This window comes from Pectinophora gossypiella, chromosome 14 (assembly GCF_024362695.1).
Source record: "Pectinophora gossypiella chromosome 14, ilPecGoss1.1, whole genome shotgun sequence".
Taxonomy (NCBI): Eukaryota; Metazoa; Arthropoda; class Insecta; order Lepidoptera; family Gelechiidae; genus Pectinophora; species Pectinophora gossypiella.
The window spans coordinates 8356559-8377297 of record NC_065417.1 but is presented as its reverse complement, the minus strand read 5'-3'; the positions used below and the strand labels follow the sequence as shown (position 1 = coordinate 8377297).

The 20739-nt window shown below is 36.8% G+C and overlaps 1 protein-coding gene across 5 annotated transcripts in view; it reads right to left on the bottom strand.

Moving 5' to 3' along the window:
- The window catches only part of LOC126372413 (regulating synaptic membrane exocytosis protein 1), a 139355-nt gene extending 121336 nt beyond the window's left edge, over window positions 1-18019 (bottom strand). For 3 of the 5 annotated variants that reach the window (XM_050018138.1, XM_050018142.1, XM_050018141.1), the window contains exon 1: window positions 17820-18019. The gene's annotated coding sequence lies outside the window, so the exon portion shown is untranslated. Of the gene's footprint in view, window positions 1-11882; window positions 11950-17819 lie in introns of those variants that run through there. The other 2 variants (XM_050018143.1, XM_050018140.1) reach the window with 2 other exon arrangements.
- Between the last annotated feature and the right edge of the window lie 2720 nt (window positions 18020-20739).

Genomic DNA, 20739 nt, shown 5'->3' with positions numbered 1-20739 from the left:
TATTTGCGTGTGGCGTATATAGAGATAGAGACACAACACAGTCTGGCTTTCAGATCCTAATTGGCATCAAGAGGCAATCAATCTTAATAAACAGAATGCGGAGGGATCAATTTACTTACTCCTGATCTACTGAATCCAAAGCTACGTGAAAACACATATTACATGATCAGATATTCAAATTGTTGTCTTTAAACAGATTATAATTAGTATGAGGTTATTACGAGGGTTAGCTGCGTATATTGCCGTTATAAATCTTATGGAGTTATATCGCCCAAGACACCAATTTCCCCTTAAGTATATCTATCGCGAGATCCCCCCGCGTTCTCATTTACATACACTTTGCTGACCCAACATCGATAAAACCCTTTTTATCGCAGTAAAAAGGGATTTTTGAGGTTCAACAAAGAATTCTCTACCATCTTATTTAATAAAAATCGTATATGAATTGCCATCCCTTACGGTTCCGACGCAAATTGCAGTCGTGCTTATAAAAGAAAATCAAGCAGTTTCAGTAATGTGTAGCTGTATTCATTACGAAACAAACTCGGTGTAAGGCTGCACAGTGCGATACAGTTTATGTGTATCTTTTGATTAAAACAAAGTAGAGCTGAAGTTCTGACAAATAATAACTCCCTGAACGAAACAATAGCTTGTCTCACTTTTACAGCGCTCTTCAACGAGATGTTGTAGTGTACCTGTCCGACTGTATTATAACAGTGATAGCAGGACCATTATAAAGTGAACACAAGATTTATGTTCCACAAAGATTATTCTTTTCTTTATCAAGTCCGTGAAAGAGAACTCTTTCCCAGTTATTCCCTTATCCGTCTCTAAGTTTTGGTTAAACATAATAAAATGTTCTCAAAGTCCTTTTTGTTGGGGGATAACTTTTTATACAACTCGAAAGAAATGCAGGAGTTGTCAAAATAGGTATCTCTGCCGAAGTTTCTGAACTTATTTACATACTAAGGATTTTGAAGTGAAATAACACCGTACACTTCGAAGTAAACTCGTTTTACCGGTTCTGATCCACAAAAAATAACAAATATTTTAAAATAAAACAACGACGCTGCGCAAACATTCTAAAAAAGAAAAACAAGTCTTTCTGAGATAAAACTACTACATTTTCTGCATCGCGGTGTCAAGATTTACCGGCAATATTATGACCTTCCGTTTCCATTGTTTTTTTTGTACCATCTGTAAGAAATACACACTTCAAGTAAATTGCGGTTGTATTATTTTTAGTTGTGGGATGGAAATAAAAGCTCGGGAAATCAGCTTCACTCAATTTATATTTATTTTTTCACACACACAAATCTAATTGTTTCGCCATCACGAGAAAAAGTAAAAGTCACGCCACTCATAGATTAATCTAGAACATTGCCATAGACAAAAAAAAATATTATAGACCTCTTTTAGATACATTCGTTTCGTGGAATTCCAAAATCCTACAGCTCGGCTATCCTGCTGAAGTCTGACCTCAGACTTCCCTACTGTAATACAAATGTCAACAACTCTACTTAACAATAAACTGTTTTACAACACTACAATTTGGTTTGAATTTAAATTACAAATTTGCAACATATCCCTAACACTATCCCGTTTCTTACAAAGGAAAGAGTCAACTGAATCAATAATAATAACCTTTAAATAACACTACAGGTATCTATAAGTAAACGAAACAAAAGTAAATTTAAATTTTCATACAACATAAGTAAGCAAAACAAAAGTAAATTGTTGTTATTCTCCTACAACATAATTAAGTAAGCAAAACAAAAGTAAATTATTTTTGGGATCAATAAACACCTTTAGTAGAGTTAATACTAAGTAAATCGGATTTGGAAAATAAACATTCACTGATTCTTAAAATCGAAGAACGAAGTCGACAGTCTTACAAACGGCACACGCAAGCACCGCCCACACATTTATTTCGATTTTGCGTTCTATTCTCCCTCTATCGTACGGATTCACGATGAACCTTAATGTTACCCTCAGATAAGTGAGTATATATAAAAATACTAAAATGCTGATGATAAAATCAGTATTTCGCAATCATGAATAGCAAAAACATAATATATACATATTTACTTCTTGCACTCAAGTTGTGTGTCTAAAGAACCTTCCAGTTCAAGTCAAGCTATCTTGTTAAGAATATATGAAAGGTAAGTCATGATTATGAAACTGCATAATCGTCTATAAAAACTAATAAGTATTATAAGTAGAACTTTTTTGTTCAGTGAGACATTTCTGTTATAAGTACTTATATTTTAGGTGATCTTGCAAAATGATTGATAAGGTTAATAGCGAAGAGTTAATTGAATCTGCACAAAGGAGTTTGAGTTTCGCTACTAATGTTATGTGTATGACGTTTCCATCTTAACTGACAACAAAACAAACAAAAGACGTTCAAACAAAGCTTCTGGTCTCTCTCAAACGCGATGAGGTCATTAAGCAGCCGGTGCCGTAATAATACAAGTAAATAGCGCTACTCCTGGATAAAAACCGACAAAAAGTGAATGCCTACTCCTTGCCCACACAGCGTTCTAAACTGGACGACATCTTGCTTTACAACGATAAAAATCCGTCCCTCGACAACATAAAATAACATGGACGCTCTGGTAGCAAATGAATCGTTAAAATCTCATTCCCCACTCCCAAACATCATTTTCTGGGAGTTCCTTAAAATGAACGAACATTATAGTTACGACCATGTGGACGGAAAGGGCAACTCATTTCAGCCGATGAAATTGATAAATATGGACGTGATATTGAATCGGCGCTGTGAAAGTTAATTTGATTGATTCATTTTCGCGTATTGTCCACCGCAGGCGCTACAGTGAACTATTTTGAGGTCACATTATAACATCCGTATCAATTGAAACAAAGCTCACAATCTAGTGTAGTACTTACTCACTCTGTTCCTATTGTTTCCATTATTTTGTAAAATAATCTAAAATTATAAAACTAATAATGCCTGATTCTGGGGCCTATGATAAATAATAATAGTATATACTTACTATTATTTAGGTATTAACACTTGTAATATTTAATTTGATTGAAAACTAACCTAGCGAGTAAGTACATTGTTACTAACAAATTATACTCGCTCCTTGTTCGAGAGGTTTTTAACAGTGTAGTATACGTCTTATGCTCCAGCATCGTCACAATTTTCAAAGCTCATATCCAAAGCTAAAAAAAAAAGTTACGTTTCCCGCTTCCTGAACGCAGCTGTCAACTAATGTCATTACGGTTTTTGTGCACCGGCGCGTCACTTCGCCTCCGTAAATAAACTTATTGAAAACTAATATTTAATACAAAAACATGATTGATATAGTGCGAAAAATCTGTTACTTACATAATCAAGTGCTTTTTTCTCTAAAAAAACTAGAAACAGTACCAAAGAAAAAATGTGGATGACGACGAGCGTAAGTTCTTTTTGATAAAACAAAATGTGGATTAAACTGGTAAGTCTTAACATTATCCATCTACTAAAACAAGAGAAGATATAATTATGATCAATTCAATTTAATTCCTTTTATTGTTGAAAACAAATTACTTTTTTGAGGTTATAATTTTATAATCCTAACATTCAAAGAAGTAACTTAAGTTGGTACTTATTACTAATAAAAGTAACTAGTTTTATTAATAGAAATAATAATAATATTAAAATTGTATCGTGTTCGTGTTATAACAGTGATTTAAAAGTTATACTTTATTCCGATGTTGATGTTGTTTAAATTCGCCTTATATAAGGCAGGCAAAGATCTGAGGACTATACAGTCTTGACTTTAGTAATTTAATATTCGAAAATCACTTCAGTCCCTGATTGCCGCGTTTTTATTTTCATCTGTCAAAAAAAAAAACAATTTTGTTTCTTTTTGTAATTCGTGTTCTTGGCTTATGTTGCGGTTGATAACTTACTATCAGCGAATGAAATGAGCAGTTTTATTATAAAACAAAGAGAACCAGTGAAATATAACCGCAGAATGGCATAGAAAAGTAAATAATTAACTCGGAAATAATTTGACAAGTTCAGATAATTAGATGACAGAAGCACTTCATGTTTACCCTGTTCATCAAGAAGTACCTATGACACAGTAGTACTCGATATCACAGAGGTCATCTACACCATTGGTAGACAAGATACATAACTTATTCAAGATAACACTTAAAACATTTAGAGGATTATAATTGGTTTACTACAAGATAACCATACTTAAAAATGATATTATATATATTATAACAGTACATAATCCCTTCTCACAGTCTCTGTTAAGTGGTGTTAATAATGTTATCTTCTCCGAATGATACTTACAATATAAGATGATGATAATATACCCTAACAATAAAAACAGAAAGAGTGTTAAGAGAGTACAGGCAAAAGATAGCCTTATTATAGTAAGCAATTTCTTCCAAATTACTCTAATCTTATTATAATTCAAGCTTCCAACGTATGGGTGATGATTATTGGTACCAACCTAACCAACAAGAGAACACCACTTGGAGAGTCACCTAGTTAAGCACTAGTAGTGAACTGTCTGACTAGAGAATAGCAGACTATTTGTTTCCCTTTAGAGCTATCACAATAGAGGATAGACAATGGACTTGATGTATCAACCCTATTAACATAAAAATCAACCACTAAGACTGTTGCAAAGCGCAAATATACCTATGCCTTATTTTAATACCTACAGCTATCATTTAGCGGATGGACAGTGGATTTGATGGTACCAACTTAATGTACATAAGAGCTATCACTAGGAAGTTTGCCATTGCTAAGCGCTAATATACCTATTTTACATTTCCATACCTAGAGCTATCACTTAGAGGATAGACAATGGACTTAAAGGCACAATGCACATAAGAGCTACCATTAGGAAGGTCGCCATTGATAAGCGCTAATATACCTATTTGTCATTTCCATACCTAGAGCTATCACTTAGAAGATAGACAATACACTTGAAGGTATCAATGCAATGAACATAAGAGCTACCACTAGGAAGGTCGCCACTGACAAGCGCTAACATACCTATTTCTCATTTCCATACTTAGAGCTATCACTTAGAGGATAGACAATGGACTTGATGGTATCAACCTAATTAACAAAAGATCTACCACCAGGAAGGTCGCCATTGCCAAGCGCTAATATACCTATTTATCAATTCCATGCCTAGAGCTATCACTTAGAGGATAGACAATGGACTTGAAGGTATCAACACAATGAATGTAAGAGCTACCACTAAGAAAGTCGCCATTGACAAGCGCTAACATACCTATTTGTCATTTCCATACTTAGAGCTATCACGTAGAGGATAGACAATGGACTTGATGGTATGAACCCTATTAACATAAGAGCTACCACGATTATGGTCGGCATTGGCAAGCGCTATATACCTATTTCTCATTTCCATACTTAGAGCTATCACTTAGAGGATAGACAATGGACTATATGGTATGAACCCTATTAATATAAGAGCTACCACGATTATGGTCGGCATTGGCAAGCGCTATATACCTATTTCTCATTTCCATACCTAGAGCTATCACTTAGAGGATAGACAATGGACTTGATGGTATCAACTCAAATAACATAAAGCTACCACTACAAGTATCGCCTTTTGCTAAACGCTAGTAGATAGCTAGAACATAGACCAACTATTTTTTATACTTTTATTTCCATGTTTGGTTTGTCACTTGAGGAATCGAAGATAAACCATTGAATTGTCGGGGCTTACCTACCCATGTTGAAACTCAAGATTAGACTAATGCTGAGAAACAATAGATTATTATGTCAAATTGATTATTATAAAATAATGAGAGTACAAATTCTGAAGAAATAACCGACAATTCAAAACCTAAAAGCCTCTGTTCTATTAATCAACCTCAACTGTGCTAGAAATCAAAGTATGTAATGTCAGAGATTACTTTCAAAAGAGATAACTGTACACAAGACATGGTTAGAGAATACTGCTATTAAATTCTTTCAACCAACATCATAAAATTCAAATAGCACATAAATAATAATGAATAACATTGCCCGAAGAGTGAGTAAACGAGATAGCAACAGGATCTGTGGAACAGAGACAACAGTATCAGCAGGCAGCCCCACAGCCAACAGCATGAACAGAAAGCCTACAAGGAACAGTATCAGCAGGCCGCCCCACAGCCAGCAATAAAAGCAGTGATGCAACCAGTCATGATCAGCAGTGCCATAACCAGCAGTACCAGCAGCCCTACAGCCAACAGTAGTAGCAGAGCTACAACCAGATGTATTAGCAGTCTCACAGCCATTAGTATCAACAGTGGCCCAGGCAGCAAGGCCGTTTAAGAATAGTACCTCATGAGGAGGAAGAATTCCCTATAAAGTTATAATGGGAAAATTTGCACAAGCAAATATACCTACCTTTATGATATTTACTTTTTCAAAATTCTGGTAAAATTAATTCCGAATGTCTATCACTAAAAGTTTTAGCATTATCATTAAGACATGGGATTCAAATCCTGTCTTTGTTAATCAGGAATAACAATACGAATCTCAGTATAAATTGAGGTACCTACCTGATAATATTATAACTTCAATGAAAATTTCCTTCAAGTATTACATTCGAAATTGTGAAATATTGATACCTAGTTCGGTTAAATAGAATAGTTGCCCTTTTTATTATTAACTCATATGTGAAAAGGAAGGAAAAATAGTTCATTAGTAACATATAACTTACATCACCATTAGCGTTTTCTCTAAAATATGTTGTTGTAGATTTATTATGTTGTTGCTGATCAGCCCAAAACACAGTTTACAATTAATATAAAAATTACAACAATAATGTCCCTCCACTTAATCAATCGGAACCAAACTGCAGTGGAGAAGTAACAATAATATTTTCATGATAAATATATGTTTATCCTATTTTTCGGTTAGTGTTGTAACGTAAATCAGGCAGGTCCCTTCACTAAATAACCTGACATATTAAATCTTCAGGATGGGTACGAGAAGTGAATCCCTGTGCAAACAACAGGATCATGTTAAGTTAGGTTAAAGGAAAGGATGATTTTTACGAACGATGATAATATACCTACACGACCGATAATTAATAAATTAATGTTATCCTTATATGTAACTGCATACCTAAGGGTAAAATATGTTTTATTCATTTATTTATTTTTTCCAGTAAATAATAGGACGTTACTATTACTGTCCTAAAAACAAATTCAATAATTATTACACTAAAGAGATAGCTGCGTAAACAATGTTACGTGTGTTAATGTGTTGTGTGTACGTTGTTCTATCATCTGATTGGTGGGTGAAAGGTTGCATAGAGGAATAGGAAAAAAATCCACAACAAGTTATATTTATTATTACCACATAAAAAAAAAATATACTAAATATTATTACCAAGCCCATATGGTCGATATTAGGTAATACACAATAACGTGGGCTCAGGTAATCTATTTTAATAAAAACAAAATCTTAATTATTACGAAGATAATTATCACACAAGTACATAATGTAAATGCACTTCCCCTCTTTATACTTTCAGCCTCATTTAACAATTATCTTATAATAAAGAGGAAAGTTTAGTTCAGTGGTTCTGAATATTTTAATGAAAAAGGTCATTTGAATAAATGTATCGAAATTCTTACTTGCACTTATATTTGTATTTTCTCTAATCAATTTGACATGTTGTCTTAGGATTCATTTAACTACTCAATGTCGACAACAATTGCCAACTTAGCACAGGATGTTACAATCAATCTTGTGTCTGGGTGCCCTCATCATTACCCGTTCTTCTTTATGTATTTCTTCTTCTTTTATGTATGTAAACAAATAATGTGTAACTTTGATAATTATTGTAGCCCTTGGTATGCCAATGAAAAATGAGTGTTATACTATATGATGAAGTCTCACAGTCCTTTCGACTATAACTATCGTTGTTGTTCAAGAGCTTCGGAAATGTGCTCTATGGTGAGGTCCCTGTGAGGCTCTTATAGCCAATCTTGATGTTGAGCTCCATCAGAAATTTGTTCTTGTGTAGTTCTTTTGTTGTGAAATTGATAGTAATGTGAAATAGGTATTTAATGTACTTGCTCAACTTCAACTTTATTATTAGAACTATGTATCTATTCTAGTACAGTATAGTATAACCATATATAACATACTAATATCGATTCCATTCTTGAGAACTGGTGAAACTTTGTTTAGCGAACAGTTATTATTCTTATTGTTTTTTACATGATAATATCAAAACGTTTAGTGGAACGCCGCGCTGAGTTTATCAGGCGACGGCTGTGCCTCTGACTGCCTTTATTGGGATTAAAGTCATGGGCAGCTTAATTAGTTTTTGTGATAACAATGTACTTTATTCATTAATGAATAATCATATTATTGGTACTCGTTTCAATTTAAATGTTTCATTCCCAACTAAACTTTGAACATCTACACTGTTAAAAACCTCTCGAACAAGGAGCGAGTATAATTATGAGATTAAACGAACTTACCTGTAAGTGAAGTTCTATCTCAATTATACGAAGCTCCTTGTTCGAGAGGACTCCCTCCCTTCAATTTTAATATCCCGCCCTAAAGCTTCCACAGGTGATGGAGTTGTCCATGAAACATGCTTTAAACATAATGACATTAGTTGACAGCTGCGTTCAGGAAGCGGGAAACGTAACTTTTTTTTTTAGCTTTGGATATGAGCTTTGAAAATTGTGACGATGCTGGAGCATAAGACGTATACTACACTGTTAAAAACCTCTCGAACAAGGAGCTTCGTATAATTGAGATAGAACTTCACTTACAGGTAAGTTCGTTTAATCTCATAATTATGGATCTATTGTCCGAAATAAATCTAACTAAGTAGGTATATAAAAGGAGAAACTGACTGACTGACATATCACCGCACAGCCTAAACGGCTAAACGTAGGCACTTGAAATTTGGAAGGGACGTAGCTTATGTACCGTAGAGGTGCACTAATAAAGGAATTCCCGGAATTCCCGCGGGAACGGGAATTAGCGGGAAAATCCTTATGTATGAAAAATCTAAACCGCTTAAGTTAGACGCTTGAAATTTGGCATGCAGGTACCTTAGTTAACTTAAAGCTTAGTTGCAACAGGATATTGCAAAATTCCCACGGAAACGGGAGTTAGCGGGAAAAAACATTTGTATGAAAAAATCGAAACCGCGTAAGATAGATGTTTTCAATCTAGCATGCATGCATACCTTAGTAAATATAAAGTTTAGTTATGGCTGTATTTTCTCTCTTGCTCTCTTTTACAACACGCCACGCGGACGAAATCGCGGGCAAAAGCTAGTGATTTATAATTGAATTGAATTGAATTTAAAACTTAGATTAGGAATGCTAAGGTTATCGTACTCTTTGAAACTGTCTTCTGTATACAGTATTTAAAAACTGCATTGTTTTAGCTACCTACACTCTCTCTACCTGCGCTAGAATACAGACATCTACTCTGAATTTGCATAATCCCCACCTAGAGTAGGATAGGTACCTACTGTGACCTTGAAGGTTATTGGAGAGAAAGACTTTCATTTAGATCGCGTTATCTTTCAAGTACTTTTCTGAGACTCACGGCTTGAAATATCAAACGGGCACGATTCTGGTATAAAATTAAATCAAGGTATTTCTTTACATCTAGCTTCATGAGTCCAGGTGAAGCGGGGCCTTTGCAGCGATAAGCCGATTTTATTGTCGCCATCGTCGCGAGCGCCTTATCTTTTATTGTTCGACTGCCATTAGCAATATGCTTCACGGAGTTACGGCTTAAACCCGTCAATGACTCGACAGAAATATTCTTTAATTAGTTTCTGTCGAGAATACTATGTAAAATAATTTTCCTTTCGAAATAGCTCGTATACACGGGTGTTGCATATGAAATACTATCGTTAATACTTATCTAAGAATATCGTTAAAATGTGGACAATATTGAGATACTGTAACATAATATTGAAATGATGCAGCTTCAGTGCGAGTTGTGTTGATTGTTTTATTAATTAAAGAAACATTTTGCACTTTCCAGTACTTAACCAACTAAAATATATTTTCATAATACGTAAGGCTTAGTGGAAAGTGGGAACAGGCACTATTTTCCGATGTGGCATATAGTGGTACATAAATAGGCAGCGCTTGACTCCCTAAGCTTAATTGAAGCACCATTGAGCGCGTACAGCCTAACGTAATGGGCAAGAGATAGCGCGCAGTAAACCATTACTTATTTGGATTAACCTAGACCTAACCTAAGCCAATTAGTGCAGTTTAATTAAGCTTTCGACGAAATCACTGATTTCCCAGTACTAACTAATATCCTCTTCAAAGTTCCGTTCGATAAATCAAATACTAGGTACTAATAAATTCCGAAATGCCGAAGATATTTCCTTTGTTGTAGCTCAGCCCGGCGAAACAGCCATGCTTCAGATTAAAACTTTGACGGTCGGTTCGCTTTGCACAAAATTACGAATGTAATATTGAAATAACGCACATTTATTTAAACACAGGCATAATCGCAACCGAAAATACGTAAAGTTTTCCTAACTGCCCACACGTTGTTGTAGACGTAAGACATAAGGAATTTACTAAATAACTGGTCATTCCTAGTTTGCTAAGCCCGTATTGCTCAACAATGTTGTAATTGATTCTGTAATGAGTAGAGGGAGGTAAAGAATTGACAAAGGATGGGGCGCAAGAAATTACTTTCTTTGTGGCTGAGCTTGAACATGCACGTTCACATCTCATTGGCTTCATTTGCGCTCACCTTTGACTTCAAAGAGTCAACTGGGATGAAAGGTGGGTAGATAAAAAAAACAGCATCTTCGCTTCGTTGAAAAATATGCGTTCTAATTTTTTTATGCGACCCTAAATAGAATAATCTTAGGATTAAATAAGTAAATAATATTGATCACCACAACACTTATATTTTGTTGGGCTTTTCTTAAGCATGTTAAATTATAATTGATGAAATGTTATTCTAAAAAATGTTCAGCTTTAGATAGGCAAGAGAAGCACATTGAACCCAAACAATGTTAGCTAGATATTGAATGCCACATAAGAAGGTTGAATTAAGTTGTTTAATTGTCAATTTTGATTATTCAAACATACCCGTTCCTGTCCCAATTAAAATCTACCATGCAATTAGAACGTTGTGTTGTTGTAGTCGAAGGTAGAAGTTGATATACGAACATCGATTTTGTTTGCTTAAGTATGTCTTATGAAAGAACAGCGTTTTCCTTCATTAATATGTTCAGAAGAAATACCTAATACCGTTTGCAAACAAAATGAATTACGTTTAGATACAAGGAAAATGCGACTAAGTATACTAGGACACAAAATTGTCACTGTAACGGTAAAAGCCTATGAATGAACCTGTACGTAAACGTGTGCGTAGAAAATATAGACTAGCTAAACGTGTTTAATTTTGTATTTTTTTTTCAGTTTTCATTAATGTTATCAGTTTATTAACATCTACTAATGAAAGTGAATGTCAGAAAAAAAATGATTGTCAGCAAATGGATGAAAATAATTATTTTAGAAGTACATACACGAGTGGCACGCGAACCAAATTAAAGCGCGCGGAACAGGGTAGGTACGCCATTACCGTAACGCACACCCCGTGAATTAAAATATTTATATTCAATATAAAATTATGACGACTCAAGTCGATTTTCGACATGCATTCAACAGGTACACCATTGTATTGATGGCAGTTATCCATCAGTCAAAATGTAGCGCGTAGACGACATCGCGCGCTGCGGCCGGCGGCGGCGGCGGCGGCGACCGCGGCGGCGCGGCCGCGCGGGCGGGGCGCGGGCCCACGGTCAGGGCTCACGATCCAAACTACAGGTAGGCAATTAAACCCTTCAGGGGTTACTTACGCGGGTAAAGCGCGATGGGGTGCGAGGCGCGACACTTGTTGTGTGAGGCCGCGTGGCCGGGCTGCGGCAGACTGTTGCTCCCCGGGTCGCTTCACTTGTTACGTGCCGCCCTGCGCCGCCGCCCCGCGCCGCCGCCCTCCCCGCAACCCCGCCCCACCAATATCACGGGTCCTTCACTTCGCAGCATCCGTCTTACTCACCTAGCTACACACGAACGTCATCCCTAAATTTGGATACCGCTTTCAGGTACCTAGACTGTCAGCCATGAAACATTCTTCTAAGGGCGCGCACAATTGCTTTCCTGAAAATTTTGAAATTACTTTGCTACGCTTATTAAAGAGAAATATTCTGATGAATCAAAGTTTCATCTATGTAGACAGTCATTCATAAATGTTTTTGTACCTATATAGACACATTAATAAAAATACTTTAGTTTTGATCTCAGCTGTCACAGGTATACTGTACCTGCCTATACCAACTTACTAGATATGTCAAAGCGTGATGATAATTATAGACGATATGTTTGTGACAAGTGAAATATCTACTTACCTACTTTTTTCTAAGGGAAAAACATATTTTAATGTCGTAGGGCTAGCCAGAGAACTGTTTCTACTTTACTAGCACACATTTACTCACTCATACCCTGACACGCACTCACACACACACACACACACACATAATCTACCTTTCATAAAACCACTGATCTCATACTCTATACTCATATACACAAATATGCGTAAGCATATATCTTAATTTTATGTTATAATTTCTGTCCTTTTATAATTTTTCTTTTCGCAGTCGTTAAACATTAAGCTAATTATTATTTTTATGTCGTTTGCATATCTCGGGCCTAAGGAGTCCCGGACTTTTGGAAGGCGTGTGAGGGGCCGAAGCTAACATGTAGAGGCCCCTTAAGACAATTTTATCTAAATGTGGTGTGACACTAACTGGCGACTATCGGAGCACTATGGGAGTGCACCCAAAGACAATCCCCGGTTCGTGTAGGACTTTTGCAGATTATGGAAACAAAGGGAACTAGGCTATTGAGTTGGGGGTTAGTGGAGTGAAGGGGACTGGGGCTATGGGGGACTATGGCGCCTGATTATTATTATTACTTACAACAACACATGCAATCAGGCAATTTCCCGGCTACGTTCTCCAAAAACAATATTCAACAGATTTAACGTGATTATTAGATATTTACTTACCTATTTTCTCATTGCCAAGGCATGTAAGTATAAAAATATTTGTTGCTATTTGGATCAGATATGGTATACATAGAATTATGTTGCTACCTCTATTGCTTCTCTTTACTTTGATCAGAATAATAACGAGTGGAAGATGTGTTGTGCGTGGGTGTAATAACAGGAGTCATCAATTATAACCAAAAACAAAGATTCATGAAATTAGAAGGTTAAATGTAAGCAACTCTGAACAGCGCCATCTATATTTTTTTGGGGAACGTAGCCTGGAAAGTCCCTCACAGGTATCTAACCCATATAGGAACTTGTGCAAGTGCAATGAAGCAATGAAAAACAAAGATCTTGAAGAATGTCTTCGCGGGTACTTACCTAATGTTCTATTAAAATGTAAATTCCCGGGGCTACGGGGCCTACCTTTCAGCACTCCGTATTAGGACAGCACACTCACCGCGTTGCCGCCCGGTGCCCCGTAGGTAACCATTAATCACCTGTCCACGATAAAACCTTTATTTTAAATCGACCCCAATCCCTAATAAATAACAGCATTATTAAAAATACCTGATTGGGATACTGTAAGAGTAATTTTACAAAATCAATCAAATGATAGGCACCCAGCTTAGATAAAATACTTTAGCGTAAAGGGTAGGTAAGTACTACAAACACGTTTGTTTCCTCTCAGCATTTTTACAAACTACAAAGAAACACAATTTGGGATTAAAAACTCCGGCTTGGATACAAATCGAAGTGCAGACGTAGCCGTGAGTAAGCAGAGAAAATGTAGTAGATATATATCACAGGTGTAGGTACATGGGTAAGGGACCGTAAGGCTCAGTTTACACGTACAGTCATGAGCAATATCATGTACCCACTGTAGAACCCTGTCGCACCATTATATTTGACATTTAATGAGGCTTACGGTTTAATTTGTCAAAAACGTTAATGTGACATGGTTGCAAAGTGTATACATATTAGTACTCGTGACCGTACCTATCAGTATTTCACCAGTCCAGTCCATCAGCCTGCTCAGAATCACGGGAGACTGATAGTGTGTAGTGTATTTCAAAGATCCGAAACACAATAAGTACCTACCAGTTGTGTGAAATCGTGTCACATTACAAATATCCGTTCATTTAAAACTTACGTAAGCAACATACTACGTTCCAATCGCATTTTTAGATAAGAGATTCTAGTATATTTTTCTCTGTGGTCCAGTGGTTGAGCGTTGGGCTCACGATCCGGGTTCGAATCCCGGTGGGGCCATATCACAAAAATCACTTTGTGATCCCTAGTTTGATTAGGACATTACAGGCTGATCACCTGATTGTCCGAAAGTAAGATGATCCGTGCTTCGGAAGACACGTTAAGCCGTTGGTCCCGGTTACTACTTACTGATGAAAGTGAGTAATCGTTACATGAGCCATGTCAGAGGCCTTTGGCGGCTCAATAATAACCCTGACACCAGGGTTGCTGAGGTTGGTAATCCACCTCACAACCCACACGATAGAAGAAGTATGTTTTTGCGATAAGAGGAAGAATGACTTTCGATGCTCTGAAATTTACTGATGATACTGATGGTTCAGACTGGTTATACAAATAATAATAGTCAAATTACGGGACTCGGTCTGTGGAACTGTTCCACACTCACTTTTATGGTCTGCCTCAAACCCAAGTCGACCGAGCAAAGATAATCGTCTAGGTGATATTTCACAGTTTTAATGATGATAAAACCGGCTTGCTTCTCAAACGAGGACTTGCACCAATAAGTTATTAATTTATCTAGTGCAGTTTTCACTAATGCAGTTGGGTCGACCTTTATAGATGGATACGTTCACCACCTATCACGATGTGCTGGTCTAACAGAAAGTTCGGTGAGATGTGGGCTCTTCTGATGGATGTACCTCTGACTACCCCAATTGGGATATAAGTAGTGAAGTTATACTCATCATTGACCTTACACGTCCGTTTCAGACGATTTATGACGTCATTGCCTCGAAGAAATGCACTTTCTTTCATGGCTGTGCAAGCCAATCCTAGAGAGGCAAACTCTACCGCACACTCAGGTTAAGGACGAGGTTATATTATGGTGTTGATAACCATCTATCCGTTTGACATCAGTCCATACTGTAACGTCTCTTTGTCTACGAAGCTCCTCTTCACCTGCACTCCAGTCTCTAAGTGATCGATAGTGTGTGAGTATGCGACGCTCGCCGAGAGATTTGCGATAATCCGTACAATTAGGGGAAAGGCACGACCCTCTCCACTCGTCACCCGATCGGAAGACTAGCCACCTATTTAATGCTACCTACTTTGTAAGTAATTACCTAAATGTAATAAGGTTAGATACTCAGAGAAATTATAGACGTGAGTGCAAGCGTTCCCCTCTGCCGAAAGTACATGAACAGTCGTTCGTGTTTTGTTAATTGTGTGACGAGTTTTTGGCATTCGTTTACAGAGATACAGTTTTATATCGTATTGAATGGATAATATAATAACCACTCTTGATTTTCAGGCGTTTTCCGTCTGACTTATAATACTTAAACTAACATACATGCTGTGTACTAACACAGCAATTTCTTCCAGACAAACATTTGAGTGAACACTAAGATGTAGGTTAGGTATATATATTTGTATGTATGTTATATATTTATTTGCATATATTTATTGGTAAGTTGTACTTATAGTTTGTACTCGCAATCTTTAAATTTTAAATTTTTCCTCACCGCCGCCATTTGCCATGTACTTAGTTAAGAGTCTTTTTGTAATTATTTCTTTTTATTTTGGTGCAGTAAAGTATATTTGTATTGCATTGTATTTGTATTGTAAGAATAATAATGATGTGATCCAGCAGATTTCGACTACGGCGACTGCTTCAACTCCGACCTTTATATGCACGCATGTAGCTTATATAGTCAATCTTATTAAAAAAGATCTTTAGGAATAATAATATTCTCCTTACTAAGACTAAGTATTAGAAAAGGCAAAGCAGGATGTTCGAAGACAGCTTTCACGTGTGAGATATAAAACAATTTGTAGAAAAGTGAGGGGTATCGCGGGCCGACTAGGTCTCGCGGGCGTCGTAACGGCGCGGCCCGAGCCTCATCTACTCGTTGCTTGTAGAACGACCATCATAACACCCAACACGACACTTCTAAATGTAAAACACAACCTATAGAATGATATAGAATGTATAAAAGTTATGAATTTGTCTAATGTATTGCTACTGTAGCGGTCTATAGACCTTTAATTTACTGAATTCAAAGACAGCTGATCCGCGAACTGCAGTGTCGTGTCTCACAACTACTTATACAGAATTGGAATAGAATGAACTTTGCGAAAAATCAAAACCCGACTGCGCAAAAGCGAAAAAGAAGAAAATAGTACAGCGTGTAATGGAAATCTTTAAGTACCTGATTGCAATTATATATGCCACTCGATAATATGTATGTATAATACGGGGCGTTAAATACCTATTGTTTTCGTCGCTATAGCCATTTTCTATTTTACGACCGCTATTTTGAATTTTTCAAAATAAAATTATATAACCATCGGACGATTAAGACGATAGATACCTCATTCAAATAAAGTCTATCCAGCCGTTTGTATGTTTCGAGAGTAAGTATTTTATTTTCTTCGGAAAACGAAATAATAGATTATGTTATAACTATACAATAAGCCAATTATAGGTTTTCGCAAATAACAACTTAATATCTATATGAGACGAAAACAGCAAACTCGCCAGAAAAATTCACGCCCCACCATTTGGAACCCGCTTAAAGAACATTATATCATAGAATAGATACATCGTGTGAAACACATAACATAACATAACATAACATAACTATTCTTGGCAGTCGGTTTAAAAGATCGATTCTATCGATTCCGGCAATTATCTAGAGATCGAGGAAGCAAGTACAGTTATGAGCACTTTAGTACCATGTCACATTAACCTTTTTGACAAATAGAACAGAAAGTATCACTATGTATCAAAATAATGTTAATGCGACAGGACTTGACAAACAATTTTGGGTTACTCATTACTAAACATAGGAAACGGAGCCTAAATGATAATCGGTAAACAACAATTCAAAGGTTGTCATTGCGTGCCTTTAGACATTATGCACGACGTTACCATAAAGTTTATCAAGCACGCATGTCGGCTGTTAACATACTTAACATTCGCAAAGCAAGTAAGTACTGGCTGCACCCCTGGGTGTTTTGTGGAGTCACGTATTTCGAGCACGATATTTCAACCATTAACATCTCCAATTCCCTCAACTAGGGAAATAGGGTACGAAATGGGTAGCATTCACAAATAAAACAATCCTACATTATGCTAACTCAATTCGCCAAAGAAAGACACACATTGTATACTAATATCGTTTCAGCATGTAGGCTCATATGCGAAGCGTACTTACATTCTGCATAATGAACCTTCTTGCAGAATAACGAAGCAGGGTTTATCAACATTTTATGCTGATTTTGTAACCATCTGAAAAACGTGCCTGCCCCAACACGACCCTCAATCCAGACGACTCATAGTTACATACAGGTACGTCGCCTGAGTTTTATGTAGGGATTTACTATGGGAAACCAAGCTAAACATAGAAATTTGCTGCTATCCCAAGCAAGCAAGCTTTGCTGGGACTTGTCCCAGACAGCAAGTAAGAATTCGTTATATACTTAAGTACTTACTTAGGTATGACTTTCTACACTATAGACGTTACTGTGTACTTACCTGTGTGTGAGAAAAGTTGAAAAGTTCTGACTCGGACGGTATTCGAACCCGAAGCACTTTTAGTGGGTACTTTATTGAACAGGGACACAGGACAAATTACAAAAACAACCAAAAATATGCTCAGTCGCTTCGTTCTACATGCCACACGACGTTGCGTCGACGCAACTAACCGGAAACGCTCGTGTGGCCTCTCTTTACCTACCTAACACTTGTGGGTATATCTAGTAGTTTATACTAAGAAATCAAAACCAAGAGCATTTGGTAAATTATGTTGACATTTGTATTTTAAGTCAATGTTAAGACCAATAAACATCCTCGTCACGTGTAAAGTAATATCATTTTTTATTCTATGGCAATACCGACCAAAATATATCTACTTACCTACATGCACTTATTTAAAAATACTTTTAATATATTATAATTGTACTGCCTTATCAGGAAGGTCACCGGGACAACGCATTTACTTCAATTTAAATGTAGTGTCTAGTACTTGTCAGTTATCAGAAATATTACTTGCGTCTAAAGGAGTGTGTCTACACGCTTTCCTCCAAGGCTCCAAATAGCATCAGAAATGATAATGTATGTAGGTAGGTAATGTACCTACGAACCTAAGCTAAGGTACGAACGAAATGGCATTTCTAAGTGGATATAATGAATATGTAGGCGTTCCTAAGGGGACTTTTACTCCGCATTTTTTGCTAATTTGCGGGAAATGTTTACAACTACTGTGCCCCGTCAATGCATCTATCATTTCAACTGCCAACATAAACATAATTAACATTACACATACGTAAACACACACCCGCAATCCCCAAAGAGGTGGGCATAGCCTTAAGTAAGTACTTATTCAAAGACAACCTAGTTGTTCTGTGTGGTCATCTAACTGCGACTAATTTTGGCTGACATAAAATAAGTACATAATCAAAGACAACTTGCAGTCACTGACATAAAATATAAAGAACAGTTTACACGCTTAGTTACGCGATGCTACTGTAGCGCGGGGATCACGATCTCGAGGTCCGGGTTATATTCCCGATGGGGACATTGTCGAAATCTGTCCTTTGTTTGGTAAGGACTTTGCAGGCTTGAGTCACCTGATTGTCCAAAAAAGTAAAATGATTTCGGAGGGCACGTTAAGCCGTTAGTCCCGACTATTAGCCGTAAAAACACCTCTCCCAACCCGCAGTGGAGCAGCGTGGCGGAGTGCTCCACACCTCCTCCGGTTGATTAAAGGTAGACCTGTGTCCAGCAGTGGGACTTCTATAGGCTGTTATGTTATGTTTACGCGATGTACCTACTTGATATGCAGCTCAGCACGCTGACCAAGGTCACACGTACTTTCCAAGCTGCGGGTGAATCCATGAAAATGCCTTCGCGGCTCCGGGCATAATACATTCATAACATTCGGTCGTAGGGCAGATTCCGGAGCTGTCCGTCCTCACACCATTAACAGCACGTCACATGCATACTTATGACACAGAATAAACAATAATAATAGTTACATTAGAAGGGATACTCTCCGCCCAACTATACGGGTTTGATAACCTCACCCCCTTTGTGGGCACGGGGTAAAGCGGTACACACTGCGTCTGTGTAGTGTATGTGTAAGAACGAAACTGTTTTCACACCCGTAAGCTTCATACACAAAATACCTCGTTTTACACAGGCACTACACATTGAAGTTACCAAATGGTTACAAAGACTATCATACGATGACACGGAGAATTTACTTAAACCTGTTGGTTGATTACCTTTAGTAAACATAATAATATACAAGTAGATACACCTCACACAACACACACACACGCACACACACACACACACACACACACACACACACACACACACACACACTCACACACACACACGCACATAGCAAGTTGCATTTTACCTTAACTATTAATTATTATTTTCTCTTTTTATTGATAACTTGATATCAATCAAATTTTAAATATTATAACAATATTCATTGTCAGCACCCTCACTTTTGGCTTTTGGATACAACTTTTGGATGGTAGCTGGTATCCTTAGCTCAGTTTTAAAACTTTTAGGGATAACAGCCGACTCATAGCAATTATGTCACAGCCTGTAACTACATATTTATAAATGTAAACAAATATTGTCATATATTTAAGGCTTTAATGGTACGAAATAAAGATATTATTATTATTAAGTTATCGTACACGCGCATCTGTGTGTGTCTGATGCCCATACGATTAAAGACTATATAAAGTAAGACCGAAGGGGATGGGGTAAACCTAGTTCAGTCGCTGGTGGAGAGTCGCTGTATAAGTCCTTATTCTATGTTTTTATATTGAGTGTCCGGGGTGTGTTTACGGCCCACTGTGAACTCGCCCTTATCTCACGCTTATTGGAAAACTTTTGCTCATATACCGAAAGATAACGGTTATTCGGACGTTCATTTATATAATTAGAAGTCGTATCGTCTTAGTTTATGATATTATAAGGCCCGATTTACAGAGGGAGCAGTAGTTCTTATCGTTTCTCACAAATTTAAAGCGGCAAATGACGTCTGTATAACGCTCCCGTTATCTCATTTTAGACAAATATAGGAAATAACATTATTTGTTGCTATGGTTATGACTAGTTATTAATATACATACATTAATTTTATTACTTCTCCTTCAACTTTGGTTCGGACACCGATAAAATATTCTACACAATAGATGGATGGAAAGATTCTGTAATCAAGCTATTTGTCGGACAATAGCGGCAACGCATCCTTAGCAGTTTCTAATCCTTCATAAATATTTAGGTGTAATTACTGCAATTATGTTATTATCGAGGTCATGATTTATGCAGTTCTCTAGACACGTCGCTTCGACGGATGCTTTTATAACAACTAATTTTAGTCAATTAAATTGTTTGAGGGAAAGGGCATAAAAGAAAACTTATGATG